Below are 6,562 nucleotides of genomic sequence, written 5' to 3' on the forward strand. Positions count from 1 at the left end.
TCACATTAAGGCTCCTGTGAAGCATCTTGGGATGATACTGTCCAAGGTGCTCTATAAATGCAAGTTGTTGTTGTGTGTGTCTGAGTGTCAGCTTCTGTCCATGTCCAGGACACTGCAGGTAACAGAGAATGATTCACTCTGGTCTGCGATTGTACATCTCGTGTGTGTCTCAGTGTCAGCTCTGAAACATGTACAGCACTATCCCATCCTGTTTCTGTGTCTGTCTGCCTCTGTATCTGTAACTCTCCCTCTCGCTCCATCTCTCTCCCCAGGACTGAAACAAACTAGAGATTAAATCCCACACTGGGATGCTGTTCAATGTGAGTTCAATTTTCCCAGAAATAAAAATCCTCAATTAAAAATTCCTTTGACACAGCAGAGGGAACTTTTCTCAAAGTGAATTTGCGGCTGTCTTGAATTTGAACCCAACTTTTCAATATGGGGGTGGCACAGTGATGCAGGGGTTAGCACTGCTTCCTCACAGTGCCAGGGACCCGCCTTCGATTCCCAGCATGGCTCACTTTCTGACTGGAGTTTGAACGTCCTTCCCGTGTTTGTGTGGGTTTCCTCCGGGTGCTCCGGTTTCATCCCACACTCCAAAGATAGAACAAAGAAAATTACAGCACGGGAACAGGTCTTTCGGCTCTCCAATCCTGCACCGACCATGCTGCCTGACTGAACTAAAACCCCCTACCCTTCCGGGGACCATATCCCTCCATTCCCATCTTATTCATGTCTTTGTCAAGACGCCCTTGAAAAGTCACTAGCGTATCCGTTTCCACTCCCTCCCCTGGCAACGAGTTCCAGGCACCCAGCACCCTCTGTGTAAAAAAACTTTCCTCCCACATCTCCTTTAAACCGTGCCCCTCGCACCTTAAACCTCTGCCCCCGAGTAATAACTCTTCCACCCTGGGAAAAAGCTTCTGACTATCCACTCTGTCCATGCCCCCTCATAATCTGGCAGACTTCTATCAGGTGTACAGGTTAGGTGGATTGGCCAAGCTAAATTGTCCCTTAGTGTCAGGAGGAGTGGCTGAGGTAAATGTATGGGATGATAGGGATGGGGCCTGGGTGGGATTGTGGTCAGTGCAGACTCGATGGGCTGAATGGCCTCCTGCACTGCAGGATTCTATGAACCCTGTTCTGTATTTGGTTTGGGATTGTTTGTTGAAAAGTGTAGTTGAAGTGTTACTCTGTAATGCTGGAATTTAGGCTACGGGATGATTGGATCAAACACTTCAAGATAATAAGGGGAATGGAGAGGAATGATAAAGAACAACTTTTCCTGCTGGTTGGGGAGTCCAGGACTTGGGGACATTGGATTTCAAACAATGTTGAGGATTTTAGACTTGTCGGAGTGGAATTCAGAAACACTTTGCCACACCAGCTGTGATATTAGTTTGGAACTACCTTCTATAATTCGCAGTTGATGCTCAGTCGCTTATTAATGTTTAACTCTGAGGTCGATAGATTATATTTTTATACGGGAGAAGCAATTTAAAATCAATGGGTCAATGTTAAAATGGATGCAGGAACAGAGAGACCTGGGCTTTCAGTTCAGTTTTACATCTTAAAGATTCAACCTGGGGCTCAGAATCTGTCAGTTGAATCTACTTTTCCCACCTGATAAAATGTCAACAATTGTCTTGGGGAATGTGACAAAAGGTGACATTCCTGCACAGTGGGGTTGGGAGGTTGTTTGAAAGGAGATTCAGATTGTATCAGAAAGCGTCAATTAGATTGTGTCTCTTTGGAGAAGGCGCATATTTCACAGGAAACGCCCCGAGATAAAGACTAGTTTCACCAATGTCTGAGTAACTTTCAAAGTCTGCAGACGCATGAAGGGGGCACAGATATTGTAATATTCAGAGCAGGAGATGGGGGACAATCACAGAATTGAAGATGTGAGGCCATCTCCTGTTTCTGAATGTCAGTGTTTAGCTTTTAAACTTTAGTCCTGGGCTAATAATTCCAAGTTTGCAATCCCACACTTTGCTGTTGTGAATTTGAGTTGTGAATTTTCTGAAATTGGTTGTGTAATAAAACTCGGTGCAGGATGCAATGATTCCCATTCTGTCTGCTGCTGCAAAGCCCCCGTGTCTGTCTCAGTTTCATCGTATTTATCAATGATTTGAGATCCTAGAATCATAGAATCCCGAAAGGGCAGACCATTCGGCCCATCGAGTCTGCATCGACCACAATCCCACCCAGGCCCGATTCCCGTAACCCCATATATTTACCCTGTTAATCCCCTGACACTAGGGTCAATTTATCATGGCCAATCCACCTGACCCGCACATGTTTGGACTGTGGGAGGAAACTGGAGCACCCGGAGGAAACCCACGCAGACACTGGGAGAACTCTACACTGACAGCGAGCTGAGGCTGGAATTGAACCTGGGTCCCTGGCGCTGTGCTAACCACAGAGCCACCATGCCGTTCATCATAGAATCCCTAAAGTGCAGAAGGAGGTCCTTTGGCCCATCAAGCCTGCCCCCGACAACAATACCACCCGGGCCTGAATCCCCCTAACACTAAGGGGCAATTGAGCACGGCCAATCAACCTAACCCGCACGTCTTTGGAGTGTGGAAAGAAACCAGAAGCTTCAAATGGCAAAGAGGTATTCCACAGCATAAGAGGCCATTCAGCTCATTGAGTCTGCACAGACTTGATGACAGAGTATCTTACCCAGGCCCTCACCCCAGCCCTATCCCCATAACCCCATTGCTAATCCATCTAACCTATATATCTTGCGAGTGTGGAAGGTAACCAGAGCACCCAGAGGAAACCCACGCAGACACGGGGAGAATGTGCAAACTCCACACAGTCACCCGAGGCTGGAATTGAACCCAGGTCCCTGGCGCTGTGAGGCAGCAGTACGAACCACTGTGCCACCGTGCCACCCTAAAGTAAAATGTCTTAACTGAATGGTTCAAAGAGTGAAAGATGGATTTCATTGGAGACAATTGTGTGGTCACCCACTTTAAAAAGAATAGAACAGATTGCTTTATGAATGGGGAAAAGCTGGAAAGAGTGGAGGCCCAAAGAGACTTGGGGCGGTCACATCAACATAGAAAATAGGAGGAGGAGGAGGCCATTCAGCCCTTCGAGCCTGACCCACCATTCAACGCTATCATGGCCGATCCTCTGTCTCAATGCCATACCCCAGCGGTCTCCCCATACACCTTGACACCTTTAGAGTCTAGAAATCTATCCATTTCCTTCTTAAATATATTCAGTGACTTGGTCTCCACAGCTTTCTGTGGGAGAGAATTCCACAGGTTCACCACCCTCTGAGTGAAGAGGTTTCCCCTCATCTCAGTCCCAAATGGCCTCCCCCGTATCCTGAGACTGTGACCCCTTGTTCCAGACACCCCCAGCCGGAGGAAACAATATCCCTGTATCCAGCCTGTCCAGCACTGTCAGAATTTTATACCTTTCAATTCGATCCCCGCTCACTCTTCTACATTCCAGTGAATACAGGCCCAGCCGACCCAATCTCCCCTCAGACATCAATGCTGCCATCCCAGGAATCAGTCTGGTGAACATTCACTGCTCTCCCTCTGTGGCAAGTACATCCTTCCTCAGATAAGGAGAGGAACACTGTACACAAGACTCCAGGTGTGGTCTCACCGAGGCCCTGTCCCGCTGCAGTAAGACATCCTTGCTCTTCTACTCGAACCCTCTTGCAATGAAGGACAACATCCCATTGGTCTTCCTAACTGCTTGCTGTAGCTGCATGCTTGCTTTCAGTGACTGGTGTTCTCAGATACCCAGGTCCCTTTGTACAACATTTCCCAATCTATCACCATTCAACTAATACTCTGCCATTCTCTTCCTCCGTCCAAAGTGGATAACGTCACATTTATCCACATTATTCTGCATCTGCCATGTATTTCCCCACTCACTCAACTTGTCTAAATCACCCCGAAGCCTCTTAACATCCTCCCCATCACTCACATTCCCACCAAGTTTCGTCTCATCAGCAAACTTGAGAATATTACGTTTGGTTCCCTCATCCAAATCACTGATGTGTTTTGTGAATAGCTGGGACCCAAGAACTGACCCCTGCGGGACCCCACTCGTCACTGCCTGTTACTTAGAAAAAGATTCATTTATTCCTGTCTGTGCGGAGTCCGCATGTTCTCCCTGTGTCTGCGTGGGTTTCCTCCGGATGCTCCGGTTTCCTCCCTCTGTCTGAAAGACGTGCTGTTTAGGGTGCATTGGCCATGCTAAATTCTCCCTCAGTGTTACCCGAACAGGCGCCGGAGTGTGGCGACGAGGGGATTTTCACAGTAACTTCATTACCGTGTTAATGTAAGCCGACTTGTGACACAAATAAATAAACTTCTAAACATCTTTCAAAGCTAAATTAGGAAGCACTTCTTCACACGAGATGTGGTTAAAGTTTGGTCCTGTCTTCTGTAAATGAGCCCTCCCTATATCCCCCAGTCCCACCATCCTCTGATATCTGTTTTCCTTTAATCCTGGCTCCCTGACCATTCCCCATTTTAATCCTTTCACCATTGGGGTCTGCAGTTCAACTGTGTGGCTCCAACTCTGGAATTCCTTCCCAAAACTCTCTGTCTTCATCCCTCCCTTTCCACCATTCAGACACTTCCTCAAAACAACCCCTTTTTGACCAGATCTTTGAGGCAATTCTTTTGTCCCTAAACTCGCCTGTGACTCGGCTTCTAATTTTTCACTCCAGGCTCCTGTGAAGCATCTGAGGACGTTTCTGTTCAAGGTGCTATATCAATGCAGGTTGTTGTTTTATGTGTCTGAGTGTCAGTTTCTCTCAATGTCCAGGACACTGCAGGTAACAGAGAATGATTCATTCCCCACTCAACCATTACCATCAAGCCACGGGGTCAACCTGGCATCCCTTAAAAATGAGCTGTCAACCTGGTGAAGCTCCCAAACAGGAGCGGGCAGCACGGTGGCACCAGTGGTTAGCACTGCTGTATCACAGCACCAGGGACACAAGTTCATATCCAGCCTCGGGTCACTATCTGCATGGGTTTCCTCCGAGTGCCGCTCTTCCTTCTCTCAGCCCAAAGATGTGCGGGTTTGGTGGATTGGCCATGCTAAATTTCCCCATAGTCTTAGGGGGATTAGCAGGGTAAATACTTTGACTTGATTCATTATTTTGATTTGATTTATTATTATCATATTAGTATACAGTGAAAAGTCTTGTTTCTTGCGCGCTATACGTACAAAGCATACTGTTCATAGAGAAGGAAGCGAGAGAGTGCAGAATGTAGTGTTACAGTCATAGCTCGGGTGGAGAGAAAGATCAATTTAATGCAGGGTAGGTCCATTCAAAAGTCTGACAGCAGCAGGAAGAAGCTGTTCTTGAGTCGGTCGGTCCGTGACCTCAGACGTTTGTATCTTTTTCCCGACGGAAGAAGGTGGAAGAGAGAATGTCCGGGGTGGGTGAGGTCCTTCATTATGCTGGCTGCTTTTCCGAGGCAGCGGGAAGTGTCGACAGAGTCAGTGGATGGGAGGCCTGTTTGCGTGATGGATTGGGCTACATTCATGACCTTTTGTAGATCCTTGCGGTCTTGGGCAGAACAGGAGCCAGACCAAGCTGTGATACAACCAGAAAGAATGAGTTAGTGAGAGTTATAGCTGACATGCCCAATTTCCTTCATCTTCTGAGAAAGTCGAGGCATTGACTGTGTTTCTAACTCTGTGGTGTATTTTGTCACAGGACAGTTTCGATGGAGATTTATTCTGTATCCCTGGGATTTAGAAGGTTCAGGAGTGAGTTGATTGAAGTTTTCTTTAATTCTTTCGTGGGACATGGGCATCGCTGGCTGAACAGAATTTATTGCATCGAGTTGCTCTTCGCGGGCAGTTGAGAGTTAACCGCATTGCTGTGGCTCTGGAGTCACACGTAGCCCAGACCACGTAAGGACGGCAGATTTCCTTCCCTAAAAGACATTAGTGAACCAGACGGGTTTTTCCGACAATCGACAATAGTTTCATGGTCACCAGTAGATTCTTTATTCCAGATATTTTTATTGAATTCCAATTGGTGGGATTCAAACGCAGGTCCCCAGAACATTGGCTGAGTTTCTGGATTAATAGTCTGGAGATAATAACACTAGGCCATTGCCTCTCCTAGTGTCACCTCTCCATCCCTGTCATTCACTCATCATCTCCGCTTCCACCATCCTCATAGGCCGTGCGTCCAAACACATTCCCAGGCTCTGTGTGTGTGTGAAAGATGTTTTTCCTCACATTCCCTCACTGCATCTCTCCTGAAACTTTAAATTGTGTCTCCCTGTTATCCCTGAACCCAATCAGCTCACGGCAACAGCTTTCCTTTATCGACTTCATCTAAACCTGTCCTAATCTTGTACATCTCGAGCAAATCTCCTCTCAAGGGGAACACGCCCCGTTTCTCCAACCTCACCCTGGAGCTCACATCCCTCATTCCCGCAATTAATCCACTCTCAAAGATGCTGCGGACCTTCATATTTCCTCCCTCGGTCTGTTTATCCCATCACGGGATCACAGAATTGTTACAGGGCAGAAGGAGGCAAGTGGAGTTCAG

Source organism: Mustelus asterias, unplaced genomic scaffold (genome assembly GCF_964213995.1).
Source record: "Mustelus asterias unplaced genomic scaffold, sMusAst1.hap1.1 HAP1_SCAFFOLD_198, whole genome shotgun sequence".
Lineage (NCBI taxonomy): Eukaryota > Metazoa > Chordata > Chondrichthyes > Carcharhiniformes > Triakidae > Mustelus > Mustelus asterias.